The sequence below is a fragment of the Phoca vitulina genome, unplaced genomic scaffold, assembly GCF_004348235.1.
Source record: "Phoca vitulina isolate PV1807 unplaced genomic scaffold, GSC_HSeal_1.0 scaffold69, whole genome shotgun sequence".
Classification (NCBI taxonomy): Eukaryota; Metazoa; Chordata; class Mammalia; order Carnivora; family Phocidae; genus Phoca; species Phoca vitulina.
In genome coordinates this window covers 7,909,270-7,928,725 of record NW_022589772.1, presented here as the reverse complement: position 1 = coordinate 7,928,725, position 19,456 = coordinate 7,909,270, and positions in this window count along the sequence as shown.

The following is a 19,456-nucleotide window of genomic DNA, read 5'->3' as shown; positions in this document are numbered from 1 at the left end:
CCAAAAGTGAGGTGTATGTCCTTTTCCTTCAGGCTTACTTTCCATTTTCTCCCACACGCCTTCCTGAACACCTACCTACTTCCCACTGACATTCACCTTCTTTGGGTTCATGAACTGCATTGATGATCTCAGATCTCAGCTCTCTTATCAAACAGAGGCTGGTAAAAAGTATACTTTTTCTCAAGACTGTAAAAGTCTTTATGGAATTGGGTACTTTCAGCCTGAAGTTTTTTGAAAGCACTGACCTGTTGCTTAATCACCTGAGGCAAGCACTAAGAGTGGCCTGAAAGTAAGCCAGGTATACCAACAAAGTCTACAAGAGCTTGAAGATGTTGCCTCCATTCATCCCGTCCATCTCCTTGGGTGCATAGGCCCCAGCTTTCCCAGAAAGTGGCAGCATCAGCCAGTACTTCACCCTCCCAGACCTTGACTTCCACTGGTTCCTCTGCCTTCTGGGATGTAGCTAGCCCTCTCTGCTGGTTCCTCCAGCTCCCAGGGTCAGGTTCCCTCTACCAGGTATCTTCCCTCCTAGACCTTGGCTCCTGGGATGTGACTGGACCCCTTCTGGGTCCTCCACCTCCCGAGGCACCAGTTCTTCTCCAGGGTCATTGGGCTCCCAGGAGCAGCACCTGACCACCACTCAGTCTGTGTGGGGCTGAACCGGGATATGGTTGTTATCATGGACACAGTGTGGAAGGGAATGGGTCACAGCTCTGAACAGGGACCAAAATTGTGCCATGGTAAACTCACAGATGTCCAGGACAACTTCTGCACCTTCCTTACCGGTCTCTTCTTCCTCTTTGTCCATGTAATTCTCATCCTCCTCCTCATAGCTGTCGTCAGCCTCCTCTTCTCCATCGTCCTCCTCCTCATATTCCTCCTCTTCCTCATTCTCTTCCTCTTCTCTGCCCCCCTCATCCCCTCCCTCCTCTTCTCCCCCTCCTTCTCCCTCCTCTCCATTCTCCTCCTCCTCCTCCTCTTCCTCCTCCTCCTCTTCCTCCTCTCCATTCTCCTCCTCCTCCTCCTCTTCCTCCTCCTCCTCTTCCTCCTCAACTTCCTCCTCCTCTTCTTCTGCCCCCTCCTCCTCTTCTACTTGCTGTACATCCCGGTTTCCCTGGATTACAGGCTGAGCAGGCCCCTGCCCACCCTCCTCCCAAAGGTCTTGAACAACTGCCTGGAAATCCCTAGGGGCTGCGGCCCTTGCGACTCCAGCCCCCCATTCTGCAGGCACTGCACCGCCCCTGGTGGATCCAGGGTCCTGGCCCACCCCACCACTGGCTCCCTTCTGGCCACCTGGGATTGGACCTTGATTCTCTGTAGCAGACATGGCAGAAGAGATACACCAGTCAGTGCTTCAACCAGAGAAGTGATCTGGCTGCTTGACAAAGGTAGCTTTGCCTAGAGGAGTGCTGCTGAGCTGAGGCTGTTGGCAGCGGCGTCTGCTGGGAGGTGGTGGAGGCAGCACAGAAAATGGCGGCCGAGGATACAGCAGTCTAGTCTACGGTGCCTGTGGAGGGCGGGGGGGGGGGGGGGATTCAAGGAGCAGCCAATTGAGGCTGCGCCTGAGGCAGTGTTGGACAAAGTGGGAATGAATCCGTTAGGCGGTTGACAGGAGGCGGAGCTTCAAAGGGTCAACAGAGGACTGTTTCCTCCCTTATAAGCTCTAAGCTCATTTGCTGAAAAGTAAGGATTGACATGCCCAGGGGTCCACTGATTTTTCAAGATCCTCAGCTTCTAGAGTTTGGGTCCTTCCTCTCTTCGTTTTGAGACCTCAGAGGCCTGGATTACCTTTTAAGCCCTTGCATACCCTGTCCTTTTAATTCTATTGCCTGCAAAGCTGAAGTGTTCCAATGTGGAGGCACTCTGCTGCATAGGGTGAATTATTCCTTGAGGTCCACTTCCAGATGACTTATGCCAATAGGGACAGATTCATTAAAAAAAAAAAAAAAAAGTGTATAGTTCGGATCTCAGCACTTGTAAAAACCTACCAGAAGAGAAGGAAAAGAGAATTTGGACATTTTAACATTATCAAAGCTATTTAGGAAAAAATACAATTGAAATGGATGCAGTCAGAACAGAGAGTTGAAGAGATGTTAAAAACCAGAGCTGGATGGTGTTTAATGAACAGTGCTAAATTTACTTCAAGCCTCCAAAGAGTGAATAAAGAGCTACTTCTTTTAAAGGACCAGGCTCTTAAAGGACCAAGCATGCAGGCAGTCTTCCTAGAATGATTTCTGAGTCAACAGTCCAAGACTTTTTGTTGCATTCAACCCCACTTAGCCAAGATCTGAAGTGTAAACAATTCTTAAAATTATGAAGAAATCAACACCTATTTTATACTGATTCCATTTACCGTTGTTACTGGGCAAGAAGCACCAAAAAAAGAATTCTTGATGAATCATCTGGGTTCAGACATACTCCTCCCTATCCTAATTATGTAGAAACAACTCATATCTCTGTATGGTAATCAGAGTCAATTTGCCCCACTACTACACAAACTCCTTTTTTTTGCCTGCTAATCCACTGCCATGAAGAGACTAAGGTGACCAGGTGGTAGTTGTAGCTTCAAGTTCAGTAGAACCCATCCCGATTACTTTACCGGAAGCAGTCTCTCTTAGGACCCAGAACATTTGCTATGGCAGACCCTAAAGTTTAATAGGCATTTACTTCTTGTAAACATCTTTGCTAAATGGTTCTATTCCATGATAAAATTGTGTGTATCCCAATTGTCATAGAGACCAGAAGGTCACCATAATGTTTAAACTGTTGATAGCTTTCTATGGTCATCAAAATGTGAAAATTGATTTGCACAGTGAGAGCCATAATCCATACTTCAGCCACTTACACCTCCTTCCAATATAAAGATCGAATAGACGTTATTAAAGATAAGAAGCTCAACAAGGTGTAGTGTGGAGGGGAAAACTTCATATAATGGGTTAGGTAGGTAATCAGTATAGGGTGGGTAACAGATTTGGTTTCCTTTCAAAAACACAAACCACTGGGATTCCAGTCTTATAATTTAACTTCCTTAGAGACTAGCATAACTGATACTATAATTAAGTAGCAGTCTCAAAGGCAACATAGCCCCAAATATATACCCATCACTTGGTTGACTCGAGGGTTTGGCAGGTAAGGAAAATAAGTCTCAAAGATGGGGAAAATGCAAACAGATCTGAGAAACCTCTGATTATCTTCAGTAAATGCCTCAGGTCTCAATTATATGCCAGAAAGTTCAGGCTGCCTCCCTCCACTGCCAAACAAAACCACAAACTGAATGGTGAGTCACCTAAAATCCCTACTCTCAAATCCTGATATTAATCACTTTTTGGCAGTCCATACCTCTGCTCAGTATCTCATTTCCAGGCATAATACCCTACATGCTGTCAGTGTCAAAATTTGCCACATCAATTGAAAGATTATCCTCTTCTTTCATAGGCACATTAAGTTTATCCTCAGAGTCACAGGCTTAAAAGAGCACTATTATTTCTCACAATGCTAGAAATGTAGGAATGAATGAATAAAGTGGTAGAAAAATAGTAGATAATGATAGATATTATTTTAATGAAAAGGCAATATCTAAGTAATATATGGAAATCAGTTTCTAATCGTGATAAATATCCTCCAAGTAGCAAGTGGAGATATTCTGGTAACAACAACCCCTGGGCTCCAGTGAAGCCAGGAATGTCTGTGCAGATGGAGTGCCCAGAGAATCTTGGTCACCTTGGAATAATATTAGAAAGTATAGAGAAAGGCAACACAGTGAGCTGTTTCCAAATTCGATAATTCATAGCTGTTTCCAAAGGCAGTTTTTGGAACAATGTACATGAGGATGGCAGCAAAGATAAAAATGATTCTTGGAAAGACATTCATTTTTGACAAAGTGCCCTGTGCCTTAGTGACCATAGAAATTATGGAAAATTATGGGAATTATGCTCCTAAAGCAAAAGAAGCCCCTATATACTGCCAATAGGTAGGAATGCTCAGAGATAGTTATCTTAGAATGGTTATAAGCAATGACTCAAACAATAAAATGTATGTAAGGCTGATGAGGACCTGATAAGCACATCATTACTGCAGAAAGTAAAACACAGTCTCTGTAATATTGGATTATTTAGGTTAGAAAGACAGAGCCGTACTATGGCACAGCTTTCTTGGATTAAAAAGCAAATTGAGAGAACCTTCTATATTCATTTTTAAGTTCTCTACTACAAGAAGAAGCCATTCTATTTCCCAGATGACACACAGGAGAAGGCCACATTGGATCAGAATTAAACCTGAAACCATGCGGCACCCTGCTGGCTCAGTCAGTTAAGCCCCAGCTCAGGTCATAACCCCGGGGTCCTGGGATCGAGTCCCGCATTGGGTTCCCTGCTCAGCAGGGAATCTGCTTCTCCCTCTGCCCCTCCCCCAGCTCGTCCTTGCTCACGCAGGCGCACACTCTCTCTCTCTCAAAAATAAGTAAATAATTTTAAAAAAGCCTGAAACTAAAATTAATGAGGGTCATCATTAGGTTCTTAGTGGCGATAAATAGAAGACAAATATTAAGGATCATTATTGAACCTCTAGAGTTTGCCAAGAGAGCAATATGATGGAGTGTTTGCATGTTTAAGGTTTCCATCAGAAAAAAAAAGACAGATGTGGGTTTCAGTGTCAGGGTTGCAACTTATAAGCTATATAACTTAGTGTAATCTTTATCTTCTGTAAATGTAGCTTTCTTATCTGTTGAATAGGGATAATATTAATGCTAATGCTAGAGTTGATGAAAGTACATACTATAACATATAGAATAGCCCTGAACATTCTTTTAAATAAAGTAATGGCAGAAAGGTTTAAAATCAATAATTAATTGTGCACATTAAGAAGCTAGATAAAGAAGAGCAAATTAATACCAGAGTTAGTGTAAAAAAGACATTATACAGCTAATAAAAAGCACATTATCAGTTTTCTGATAAGCTAACATTATTTGTTTCCTTGAGAAATTAAATAAAATTCATTAAGCCCTGCTTGAATAATTAAGCAAGACAGAAAATACTAATTACCAATATCAGGGATGAAAGAGGGGATATTTCTACAAATTCTTTTTTTTTTTTTTTTTTTAAAGATTTTGTTTATTTATCTGAGAGAGAGAATGGGAGACAGAGAGCATGAGAGGGGAAGGGTCAGAGGGAGAAGCAGACCCCCCGCTGAGCAGGGAGCCCGATGTGGGACTCGATCCCAGGACTCCAGAATCATGACCTGAGCCGAAGGCAGTTGCTTAACCAACTGAGCCACCCAGGCGCCCCTACAAATTCTTTAAACACTCAAATAAGAAGAGAACATAGGAACAATTTTATGCCAATAAATTTGATAACATATAGACATAGAAATAGACAAATTCCTTGGAAAACACAATTTTAGAAAACTAACACACAGATTGAAAATCTTACCAGTGGTATATCTACAAAAATTTGAATTTCTAATTTTAGAAATGTTTCCTGGTAATGGTACAGGGAGAAGGAACTGAGGTAGAGCCCAGTGGACTTCACAAGTAGGAGAGATGGAGCTAAGCATCTGAAGAAACCAGGGTGGCTACAGATTATAGAACAGAATACACAAGAAGAGAAATATCCACAAAGAGAAGCTACTAATTCTGTAGGAAGGCCCTTGAATATTAAGAATAGTAGCCAGAACATATACATGAAACTACCCCGGGCTTGTGGGAAAAAAAAAATATATATATATTGGAAGTATTAGAGGATGTTTTCCAGTACTCACATGGGAAAGGGAATAAATGCCTGTTCCCACCAACCAGACTGGAAAAACTTACAATTCACTGGTTATTCAGCTGAATACACAGGAAAGTCTTGCCTCAGTAACAAATGATTAGCCCTAGATGGAGAATAGCTCCAAATCCACCATACAGAATCACAAAACAATTCCTGAAATAATCAAACTGTTTCCAAGTAACTTAAATGTATCTTAGAGCAAATTCAAGGGTATGTACAGAAATAAAATATCCAACACTCACCAAGATAAATTGTACAATGGACATCCATTTAGTAATTAATTAGGCATTCAATGGCCCAGTAAAACACAATCCATAATGAGGAGAATAATGAGTACCTCCAAACTAACTCAGAATTGACGTTAGAAGAATTGTTATATCTATATTCCATATGTTCAATTAGAGAAATGGAGAATATTTTTAAAAATGGAAACTGAAGGTCTACAGGTGAAAATTTACCATGTTTGAGATGAAAAATACAATGAATCCCAAATAAAAATCCCAGCAAATTATTTTGTGAATATCAGCAAAGTTATCCTAATTTTATATGGAGAGGTAACACAACCTTGAACAAAGTTGGAGGGCTGACACTACCAAACTTCAAGACTGTATAAAGCTTCAGTACCCAAGAAACTATGGTATCGGTGAAAGAATAGACAAAGGACCAGTGGAACAGAATAGAGAGTCCAGAAATAGACCCCCATACGTATAGTGAACTAAACTTTGAGAAAGAAGCAAAAGCAAAACAATGGAGAAAAGATAGTCTTTTCAAAAAATGGTGCTGGAACAACTGGACACTCAAATGCAAAAAAAAAAAAAAATGAATCCAAATAAAAAATTAACTCAAAGTTAATCATAGAACCAAATGAAAATGCAAAATTATAAAAAATCCTAAAAGATAACATAGAAGAAAATCTAGGTGACCATGGTATGGTGATGACATTATAAATACAATACCAAAGGCACAAAGCATGAAATAATCATATGAAATAAATGAAATAAATATCCAGATTGATAAGCTGGAGTTCACTAAAATTAAAAAATACTGTTCTGCAAAAGACATTATCAAGAGAATAAGAAGACAAGTCACATACTGGAAGAAAATATTTGCAACAGATATATCTGATAAAGAACTGTTATCCAAAATATACAAAGAACTCTTAAAGCTCAATAATGAGAAAATGAACAACCCAATTTTAAAAACTGGACAAAAAACTTGGACACCTTATCAAAGAAGATTAACAGATGGCAAATAAGTATATGAAAAGATGCTCAACACGAATATGTCATTAGGGAATTGCAAACTAAAGCAATGAAGAGACACCACTACACACCTATTAGAATGGAAAAAATTGAAAACATTGACAACACCAAACACTGGAGAGAATATGAAGCAACAGAAACTCTCATCTCTTGGCTGTAGGAATGCAAAATGGTACAATCATTTTGGAAGACAGCTCAGCAGTTGCTTAGAAAGCTAAACAAACTCTGACCATACAATCCAGCAATCATGCTCCTTCATATTTACACAAATGAGTTGAAAATTTATGTCCACACAAAAACCAGCACACAGATGTTTATAGCAGCTTTCTTCATAATTTCAAAACCTTGGAAGCAACCAAGATGTCCCTCAGTAGGTGAATGGATAAATAAACAGTACCTATGGGAGGACGGGGACTCTGTGTTCTGCTGAATTCTTTTGTGAATCTAAAATTGTTCTTAAAGGGGCGCCTGGGTGGCTCAGTCGTTAAGCGTCTGCCTTCGGCTCAGGTCACGATCCCAGGGTCCTGGGATCGAGTCCCACATCGGGCTCCCTGCTCCGCGGGAAGCCTGCTTCTCCCTCTGCCGCTCCCTGCCACTCTGCCTGCTTGTGATTCCTCTCTCTCTCTCTCTGTGTCAAATAAATAAATAAAATCTTTAAAAATAAAATAAAATAAAATAAAATTGTTCTTAAAAATGAAGTCTATTTAAAGAACACAAACACCAAACCAAAATAAATATACACAAACAAACAAAAAACACTTGATGGGATTGATGGTAGATTAGACTTGGCAGAAGAAAAGATAGTAATTTTGAGGATATAGCAATAAACCTTCCAAAATGAAACACAGAGAAAAAAACCTAAAAAATATGAAAAGAGCATCATTAATCTGTTGGACAACTTCAAGTGGCAAAATATATATGTAAATAGAGTTTTGGAAGTGGGGACAGAAATATATTTGAAGAAATAATAGCTGAAATTTTTTTGCAAATTTGATGTAAACTATAAACCCATGGATCCAAGAGTCTCAACAAACCCAAAGCAAAAAAATATAGAGTAAATTTCAACAAGGTATATAATAACATAATTGCTCACATTAAGTGATAAAGAATAACCTTAAAAGTAGGCAGAGGTGGTGAAAACATACTGCATACAGAGGAACAAAGATAAGATGACATCAGATTTCTCATTGGAAACAATACAAGTGAGAAAATGGTGCAGTAATACCTGTAAACTACTTTTAAAAAATTCCAACCAAGCATTTTATACAGAGCAAAAAACCTTTTAACAGGAAGAGAATTTATCACCAGGAAACCCACACTATAAAAAAATGTTAAAGGGGGGGCAGAGCAAGATGGTGGAGGAGTAGGAGACCTGGATTTCATCTGGTCTCAGGAATTCAGATCAAACCATTCTGAACACCTACAAACTCAACAGGAGATCGAAGAAAAGAATAGCAACAACTCTGAACAGAAAAGCGACCACTTTCTGGAAGGTAGGACGTGCGGAGAAGTGAATCCGAGGCAATATTCGGGAGGATAGACGGCGGGGGAGGGGGCCTCCATCAGCCGCTTCTGGCAAGTGATAGAGCCATGGGGCACAAAATCGGAACTTTTAGAAGTCGGCTCCGCTGAGGGACGTCGCTCCAGTGGCTAAGCAGGGGGTGGAACCCTCGTGGGACAGTGTGGTCTCAGGACCCTCGGGGTCACAGAAGGACTGGGGGAGCCTGAATGCGGCAGAGCTCCCAGGTAACGGAGCGGGGAAGCCGGCTGCAAAGACGGAGCCGAGGCGCGGGCTCTCAGCTCGGGGTTGCCATAAACCGTGATCCGCGGCACAGTCGGGCCACTGCTCCTCCAGCAGGGACCCAACAAGCTGCAGATCTGGGGAGACTCCCCTTCCTCCCCCGGGAGGAGCGGCGCGGGAGCGCACCGCAGGGATCTGCTGGGTTTGGAGACTCCACACGGGGTCGGGTGCCAGAGATAGAAACGCTCGGTCACAGGCCGGGTGAGCATGGAGTGTGGCCGGAGACCGGGGAGACGGGAGTGACTGAGTGCTTTTCTCTGGGGGCGCACTGAGGAGTGGGGCCCCGAGTTCTCGGCTCCTCCGGGGCGGAGATTGGGAGGCCGCCATTTTCACTCTCGTCCTCCAAAGCTGTACGGAAAGCTTGCAGGGAACAAAAGCTCCCGAGAGCAAACCTGAGCAGATTACTTAGCCCGGACCGGCAAGGGCAGGGCAATTCCGCCCCCGGCAAAAAAAAAAAAAAAAAAAAAAAAAAAACCATTTGGGAACCATGGCAAAAGGCCCCTCCCCCAGAAGATCAGCAAGAACAGCCAGCCAAGACCAAGTTTACCGATCAATGAGACCGGCAGAACTCCAGCCCTAGGGGAATACAGCACACAGAATTCATGGCTTTTTTTACCATGATTCTTTAGTCTTTCAAAGTTAATTTTTTTTTAACTGGTTTTTTTTGAATTTTTCTTTTTCCCTTTTTCAACCAACATCTTATCAATCCCTTTTTTAAAAAACATTTTTATGTTTCATTTTTAGAGTCATATTCTATCCCTTCATAGTAGTTACCCTTATTTTTGACATATATATATAAGTTGTTCTCTCTTTAAAATTTTGAGATACAGTTTCTTCTAACAGATCAAAATATACCCTAAATCTCTAGTGTATGGCTTTGTTCTACTCTCCTGCCTGATCACATTCTCTCCCTTTTTTTCTTTTTTTTTAAATCCTCTTCTTTCTTTTTTCAAACAACTTCTTATCAATTCCCTTTTATAAAATTTTTTATAATTTTCATCTTTACAGTCATATTCCATCCCTTCATCATATCAACCCGTATTTTTGTACATATATAAGTTTTTCTTTCTTTAAAATTTTGGGAGGCACTTTCTTCTAACAGACCAAAATACACCCAAAAATTTAGTGTATGGCACTGATCTATGCACCAGCCTGATCATATTTGATCATATTCTGTTTTTTTGTGTTTTGTTCTGTTTTTGTTTGTTTTTACCTTTTCTTTTTCTTTTTTTTTTTTCTTTTTCTTTTTTTCTTTCTTTCCCTTTATTTTCCCCCGGCTTCAGGTCTTTTCTGATTTGTTTAGACTATATTTTCTGAGGAGGTTGTTACCCTGTTAGCATTTTGTTCTCTCATTCATCTGTTCTCCTCTGGACAAAATGACAAGGTGGAAAAAAATCACCTCAACAAAAAGAACAAGAGGTTGTACTGACTGCCAGGGACCAACTCAATACGGACATTAGTACGATGTCGGATCTAGAGTTCAGAATCATGACTTTAAAGATACTAGCTGGGCTTGAAAAAAGCATGGAAGTTATTAGAGAAACCCTTTCTGGGGTTTCTCTAATCTAACCAAGTCAAAATCAAAAAGGCTATTAATGAGGTGCAATCAAAAATGGGGGCGCTAACTGCTAGGATAAATGAGGCAGAAGAGAGAATCAGTGATATAGAAGACCAAATGATGGAAAATTAAGAAGCTGAGAAAAAGAGAGATAAACAACTACTGGATCACGAGGGCAGAATTCGAGAGATAAGCGATACCATAAGACGAAACAACATTAGAATAATTGGGATGCCAGAAGAAGAAGAGAGAGAGGGGCAGAAGGTATATTGGAGCAAATTATAGCAATGAACTTCCCTAATTTGGGGAAGGAAACAGGCATCAAAATCCAGGAGGCACAGAGAACCCCCCTCAAACTCAATAAAAATAGGTCAACACCCCGACATCTAATAGTAAAACTTATGAGTCTCAGAGACAAAGAGAAAATCCTGAAAGCAGCTCGGGAGAAGGGATATGTAACCTACAATGGTAGAAACATTAGATTGGCAACAGACCTATCCACAGAGACCTGGCAGGCCAGAAAGGACTGGCATAATCTATTCAGAGCACTAAACGAGAAAAATATGTAGCCAAGAATACTATATCCAGCTAGGCTGTCATTGAAAATAGAAGGAGAGATAAAACCTTCCAGGAAAAACAAAAACTAAAGGAATTTGCAAACACGAAACGAGCCCTACAAGAAATATTGAAAGGGGTCCTCTAAGCAAAGAGAGAGCCTAAAAGCAACATAGACCAGAAAGGAACACAGACAATATACAGTAACAGTCACCTTATAGGTAATACAATGGCACTAAATTCCTATCTTTCAATAGTTACCCTGAATGTAAATGGGCTAAATGCCCCAATCAAAAGACACAGGCTATCAGATTGGATTAAAAAACAAGACCCATTGATATGCTGTCTGCAAGAGACTCATTTGAGACCCAAAGACACCCCCAGATTGAAAGTGAGGGGGTGGAAAACCATTTACCATGCTAATGGACACCAAAAGAAAGCTGGGGTGGCAATCCTTATATCAGACAAATTAGATTTTAAACCAAAGAGTATAATAAGAGATGAGGAAGGACACTATATCGTACTTAAAGGGTCTATCCAACAAGAAGATCTAACAATTGTAAATATCTATGCCCCTAACATGGGAGCAGCCAGTTATATAAGGCAATTAATAACAAAAGCAAAGAAACACATTGACAACAATACAATAATAGTGGGGGACTTTAACACCCCCCTCACTGAAATGGACAGATCATCTAAGCAAAAGATCAGCAAGGAAATAAAGACTTTAAATGACACACTGGACCAAATGGACTTCACAGACACATTCAGAACATTCCATCCCAAAGCAACGGAATACACATTCTTCTCTAGTGCCCACGGAACATTCTCCAGAATAGATCACATCCTAGGTCACAAATCAGGTCTCAACCAGTACCAAAAGATTGGGATCATTCCCTGCATATTTTCAGACCACAATGCTTTGAAACTAGAACTCAATCGCAAGAGGAAAGTCAGAAGGAACTCAAATACATGGAGGCTAAAGAGCATCCTACTAAAGAATGAATGGGTCAACCAGGAAATTAAAGAAGAATTAAAAAAATTCATGTAAACCAATGAAAATGAAAACCCCACTGTTCAAAATCTTTGGGATGCAGCAAGGCAGTCCTAAGAGGAAAGTATATAGCAATACAAGCCTTTCTCAAGAAACAAGAAAGGTCTCAAGTACACAACCTAACCCTACACCTAAAGGAGCTGGAGAAAGAATAGCAAATAAAGCCTAAACCCAGCAGGAGAAGAGAAATAATAAAGATCAGAGCAGAAATCAATGAACTAGAAACCAAAAGAACAGTAGAACAGATCAACAAAACTAGGAGCTGGTTCTTTGAAAGAATTAACAAGATTGATAAACCCCTGGCCAGACTTATCAAAAAGAAAAGAGAAATGACCCAAATCAACAAAATCATGAATGAAAGAGGAGAGATCACAACCAACACCAAAGAAATACAAACAATTATAAGAACATATTATGAGCAACTATATGCCAGCAAATTAGATAACCTGGAAGAAATGGATGCATTCCTAGAGATGTATCAACTACCAAAACTGAACCAGGAAGAAATAGGAAGCCTGAACAGACCTATAACCACTAAGGAAATTGAAGCAGTCATCAAAAATCTCCCAAAAAACAAAAGCCCAGGGCCAGATGGCTTCCCAGGGGAATTCTACCAAACATTTAAAGAAGAATTAATACCTATTCTTCTGACACTGTTCCAAAAAATAGAAATGGAAGGCAAACTCCCAAACTCGTTTTATGAGGCCACCATTACTGTGATCCCAAAAACAGACAAAGACCCCATCAAAAAGGAGAATTACAGACCAATATCCTTGATGAACATGGATGCAAAAATTCTTACCAAAATACTAGCCAATAGGATCCAACAGTACATTAAAAGGATTATTCACCACGACCAAGTGGGATTTATCCCTGGGCTGCAAGGTTGGTTCAACATCTGCAAATTAATCAACGTGATAACAATACATTAACAAAAGAAAGAACAAGAATCATATGATCCTCTCAATAGATGCAGAAAAAGCATTTGACAAAGTACAGCATCCTTTCTTGATCAAAACTCTTCAGAGTACAGGGATAGAGGGCACATACCTCAATATCATAAAAGCCATCTATGAAAAACCCACAGCGAATATCATTCTCAATGGGGAAAAACTGAGAGCTTTCCCCCTAAGGTCAGGAACACGGCAGGGATGTCCAGTATCACTGCTGCTATTCAACATAGTATTAGAAGTCCTAGCCACAGCAATCAGACAACAAAAAGAAATAAAAGCCAACTGAATCGGCAAAGAAGAAGTCAAACTCTCAGTCTTTGCAGATGATATGATACTTTATGTGGAAAACCCAAAAGACTCCACCCCAAAACTGCTAGAACTCATACAGGAATTCAGTCAAGTGGCAGGATATAAAATCAATGCACAGAAATCAGTGGCATTCCTATACACCAACAACAAGACAGAAGAAAGAGAAATTAAGGAGTTGATCCCATTTACAATTGCACCCAAAACCATAAGATACCTAGGAAAAAATCTAACCAAAGTGGCAAAGAATCTATACTCAGAAAACTGTAAAATACTCATGAAAGAAATTGAAGAAGACACAAAGAAATGGAAAAATGTTCCATGCTCATGGATTGGAAGAACAAATATTGTGAAGATGTCAATGCTACCTAGAGCAATCTACACATTCAATGCAATCCCCATCAAAATACCATCCACTTTTTTCAAAGAAATGGAACAAATAATCCTAAAATTTGTATGGGACCAGAAAAGACCCCGAATAGCCAGAGGAATGTTGAAAAAGAAAAGCAAAGCTGGCGGCATCACAATTCCGGACTTCCAGCTCTATTACAAAGCTGTAATCATGAAGACAGTATGGTACTGGCACAAAAGCAGACACATAGATCAATGGAACAGAATAGAGAGCCCAGAAATGGACCTTCAACTCTATGGTCAACTAATCTTTGACAAAGCAGGAAAGAATGTCCAACGGAAAAAAGACAGTCTCTTCAACAAATGGTATTGGGAAAATTGGACAGCCACATGCAGAAGAATGAAACTGGACCATTTCCTTACACCACACACAAAAATAGACTCAAAATGGTTGAAAGACCTTAATGTGAGACAGGAGTCCATCAAAATCCTAGAGGAGAACAGAGGCAGCAACCTCTTCGACCTCAGCCGCAGCAACTTCTTCCTAGAAACATCGCCAAAGGGAAGGGAAGCCAGGGCAAAAATGAACTATTGGGACTTCATCAAGATAAAAAGCTTTTGCACAACAAAAGAAACAGTCAACAAAACCAAAAGACAACCGACAGAATGGGAGAAGATATTTGCAAATGACATATCAGATAAAGGGCTAGTATCCAAAATCTATAAAGAACTTATCAAATTCAACACCCAAAGAACAAATAATCCAATCAAGAAATGGGCAGAAGACATGAGCAGACATTTTTCCAAAGAAGACATCCAAATGGCCAACAGACACATGAAAAAGTGCTCAACATCGCTCGGCATCAGGGAAATCCAAATCAAAACCTCAATGAGATACCACCTCACACCAGTCAGAATGGCTAAAATTAACAAGTCAGGAAACGACAGATGTTGGCGGGGATGCGGAGAAAGGGGAACCCTCCTACACTGTTGGTGGGAATGCAAGCTGGTGCAGCCACTCTGGAAAACAGTATGGAGGTTCCTCAAAAAGTTGAAAATAGAGCTACCATACAATACAGCAATTGCACTACTGGGTATTTACCCCAAAGATACAAATGTAGGGATCCGAAGGGTTACATGCACCCCGATGTTTATAGCAGCAATGTCCACAATAGCCAAACTGTGGAAAGAGCCAAGATGTCCATCGACAGATGAATGGATAAAGAAGAAGTGGTATATATATACAATGGAATATTATGCAGCCATCAAAAGGAATGAGATCTTGCCATTTGCAATGATGTGGATGGAACTGGAGGGTGTTATGCTGAGCGAAATAAGTCAATCAGAGAAAGACATGTATCTTATGACCTCACTGATATGAGGAATTCTTAATCTCGGGAAACAAACTGAGGGTTGCTGGAGTGGGGCATGGCGTGGGAGTGATGGGGTGGCTGGGTGATAGACATTGGGGAGGGTATGTGCTATGATGAGCGCTGTGAATTGTGCAAGATTGTTGAATCACAGATCTGTACCTCTGAAACAAATAATGCAATATATGTTAAGAAAAAAGAAAAGATAACAGGAGGGGAAGAATGAAGGGGGGTAATTGGAGGGGGAGACGACCCATGAGAGATGATGGACTCTGAAAAACAAACTGAGGGTTCTAGAGGGGAGGGGGTGGGAGGATGGGTTAGCCTGGTGATGGGTATTAAAGAGGGCACATTCTGCATGGAGCACTGGGTGTTATACGCAAACAATGAATCATGGAACACTACATCAAAAACTAATGATGTAATGTATGGTGATTAACATAACAATAAATTTTTTTTTAAAAAGTACAGAAAAAAACAAAAAACAAAAAACAAAAAAAAATGTTAAAGGAAGTTTTCAGGTCAAAAGAAATTGATAAGATATAAACAGCGGGAGAGGGAAATCATAAGAGTTTCTTAATCATAGGAAACAAACTGAGGGTTGCTGGAAGGGAGGGGGGTGGGAGGATGGGGTAACTGGGTGATGGGCATTGAGGAGGGCACTTGATGTAATGAGCACTAAATGTTATATATAACTGATGAATCACTAAATTCTACCTCTGAAACTAATACTGTATATGTTAACTAAATTGAATTTAAATAAAAAAATTTTCTAAAAATAACAAATGGAAATCTAGGTCTACACAAAGGATTAAAGAGCACCAGAAATGGTAATGACCTGGGTAAATAGATGAAATTTTTTCTTACTATTTATATATCATTTTTAAAAGATAACTGTTTAATCAAAAATAATAACAATGTCTTGGTGGTTTATAAAATATGTATAAGTAAAATGTATGACAACAATAAAGACTGGGAGGGGAGTGATGAAAGTATACTATTGTAAGGTTCTTATAATATGTGTGATGTAGTATATCACTTGAATGTAGACCATGATAAGTTAAAGATGCATACTTTAATCTCTAAACCAACCACTATAATAACAAAACAGTTATAGCTATGAAGGCAACAAAGGAGTTAAAATAAAATCATAAGTATAATCTGAAAAAAGGCAGAATAAAAGTAAAATGGGAACAAGGAATGGATTGGACGATTAGAAACCAAGAACAAGATGATAGACTTAAACCTAACTGTATCAATAACTACATGAATGTTAATGATCTAAACACCCCAACTAAAATGCAGAGATTGTGTAACACCCAGTGCTCATCACAACACATGCCTCCCATAATACCCATTACCTGGCTACCCCATCCCCACACCCCCTCACTTCTGTAACCCTCAGTTTGTTTTCTGGAGTCCAGAGTCTCTCATGGTTTGTCTCCCTCTCTTATTTCTTCCCATTTAGTTTTCCCTCCCTTCCCATATGGTCCTCCATGCTATTCCTTATGTTCCACATATGAGTGAAACCATATGATAATTGTCTTTCTCTGCTTGACTTATTTCACTTAAGCATAATCACCTCCAGTTCCATCCATGTCAATGCAAATGGTAGGTATTCATCCTTTCTGATGGCTGAGTAATATTCCATTGTATATATGAACCACATCTTCTTTATACATTCATCTGTTGAAGGACATCTCAGCTCCTTCCACAGTTTGGCTATTATGGATATTGTTGCTCTGAACATTGGGGTGCATATGCCCCTTCTTTTCACTGCATCTGTATCTTTGGGGTAAATACCTAGTAGTGCAATTACTGGGTCGTAGGGTAATTCTATTTTTAACCTCTTTAGGAACCTCCATACTGTTTTCCAGAGTGGCTGTACCAGCTTGCATTCTCACCAACAGTGTACGAGGGTTCCCCTTTCTTTACATCAAAAACTAATGATGTACTATGTGTTGGCTAATTGAACATAATAATAAAAAATAAATTCAAAAAGTAAATTAATTTTTAAAAAGATATTGTGCTGAATATCGTTTTTATCACCTACAAATGCATACATTGAATAGTGTTTTACTCATGACATTTTGACTCTTGGACTTAAATAAAGCAGTGACTTGATAGTTCTTATATTGAATTTTTTCAGATATCAACTTCAACTATTTTTCAGTACCTAATGCTAGGACATTCCATGTTCCTAATGATTTGCGGAGAGTTGCACGTATGTATAGTATCAAGCATATCTTATCTCCCCCAAGATAAATATGGAAATAGTGTTTCAAAGATCTTAAAATTAAAACCAAAAACATTATAAAATAAAATAAAATGCAGAGATTGTCAGATTGCACAAAAAAGCAAGACCCAGCCACATGCTGCCTACAAAAAATACATTATATACCTTATACACAAAAAAAGCAGGTTAAAAACAAAAGAATGAAAAAATACATACCAAGCTAGCAATTAAAAAAGCATAAATGGCTATTATAATATCAGATGAGGATTTCAGAGCAAAGAATACTACCTGGAATAAAGAAGGTTATTTTGTAATAATAATAAAAAAAAGATCAGTTAATGAAGAAGACATAAGAATTCTAAACATTTATGTACCTGATAAACAGAATTCAACATACATGAATTTGTACCATTTCTTACTTATACATTTGGTAGAATTCATCATTGAAATCATCTGGTCTTGAAGTTTTCCTTATGGTAAGATTATGAATCTACTAATTAAATGTTTTTTATAGATGCAGGAGTATTCATCTCATGCAAATCTTGAGTGAGATGGCAGTTTGTGTCTTTAAAAATTTGTGCATTTTCTTTAAGTTATTGATTTATAGACAAAATTTTTCATTGTATTCTCTTATATTCCATCTTGACTCTACTTGCTTTTTTACTTATCTACTCATTTATACATCTAACCTCCCATTAATCCATTTTATTTTCCAAGTAAATTGTGGGTATCAGTAAACTTTTTTGTAAGTACTTCAGTATGCATGTCATTAACTAGAATTTACTATTTGTTTACAGGTTTTCTAGTAAGGTAAAATTTACAAAAAGTGAAAATTAAAAAATCTGTACTAGATATTTGCTGAAAGTAATTGTATGTATATGTATATACCTGTGTAACACAAACACTTTTCAAGATATAAACATTGACTTCAAAAAAACAAAAACATTGCCTTCAGGGTGCCTGGGTGGTTCAGTCAGTTAAGCAGCTGCCTTCAGCTCAGGTCATGATCCCAGGGTCCTGGGATCGAGCCCCACATCAGGCTCCCTGCTCAGCGAAGAGTCTGCTTCTCCCTCTGCCTGCCGCTCTGCCTACTTGTGCTCTTTCTCTCTCTGTGTCAAATAAATAAATAAAATCTTTTAAAAAAAACATTGCCTTCACTTCATAATGCTCCTTTATGGTTTTTTTCTGTTAAGTGCTCTTTCAACTTGCAGAGGCAATCATTGTTTTTTTCCCCCCACTGAAGCTTAGTTATGCTTATGAAACTAAATTTTGAAATAAATAAAAATATTACATACAAATAAATATTTATGGAATTATTACTTTATCACTGAACCTCAGTGAACTACCTTTTATACCTCTTGGTATACCCATACACTGCTTTGAAACCCACTCCCCTAAAGTACAAATTGTGCTTCATTGTATCACTAATTAAAATCTCTAAATGGTTTCTATTTCAAAAAAAAACTTCTTTGTGAATTTATTATCTTACTGGGGTTATATTTTGGTAGTGGATGTTGCTGATGATATTTCTTTTTGTTAATTATGTTTTAAAAGAAATGCGAGGTAACTAAAGCATTTATTGTTATTTTCCTAGTAGAGAATATACTTTAGGAAGAAGGAGTAAGTGAGGGATACATAAGGTCCTCAGCTGTATATTTCACATTATGCTATGGAAAACCTGGGACTCTACCAATCACATTTTTCCTTTAGCAGCTGCCTCCCTGTTAGGTACCACAGCGAGGTATCACAGAGAAGGGGTTTGCAACTTTCTGTCTGCTTCCTGTTCCTCTCAGTTTCACCTCAACAAAGCCTTCCATTTTACTAGAGCCATGTCGTCTCTGTAAGGACAGGAGGGTGACCAATTTTGCAGTTTTTCTGACTTTCCTAAAAGTCACTGCACACTAATGACTTTACTCTCTTCAGAGGTCTGAACCCAACCCAGGGGAACCTCTGCTGAGATCCTATGGCTCAGCACCAGCTAGACAACTCATCCTCTACAGAGGTTGATTGCCAGGTATGCATCAGGGTCCCTGCTCAGAGCACATTTAGAAACCACCACTAACTGGGCAGCCCCCTTTCCACAGATGTCTGTGTCCCAGCACTGAAGGGCCCTTCTTCCATATTACGGTTCCCCAGAAACCCCAGATCTTCCCTTGGCTTACCCAGCTCTAAGGGTGGAAGCTCTCTCCTGCTCTTATTTTCTTTTTTCATTTTATTTTCTTTTATTTTCAGCATGATAAATGTA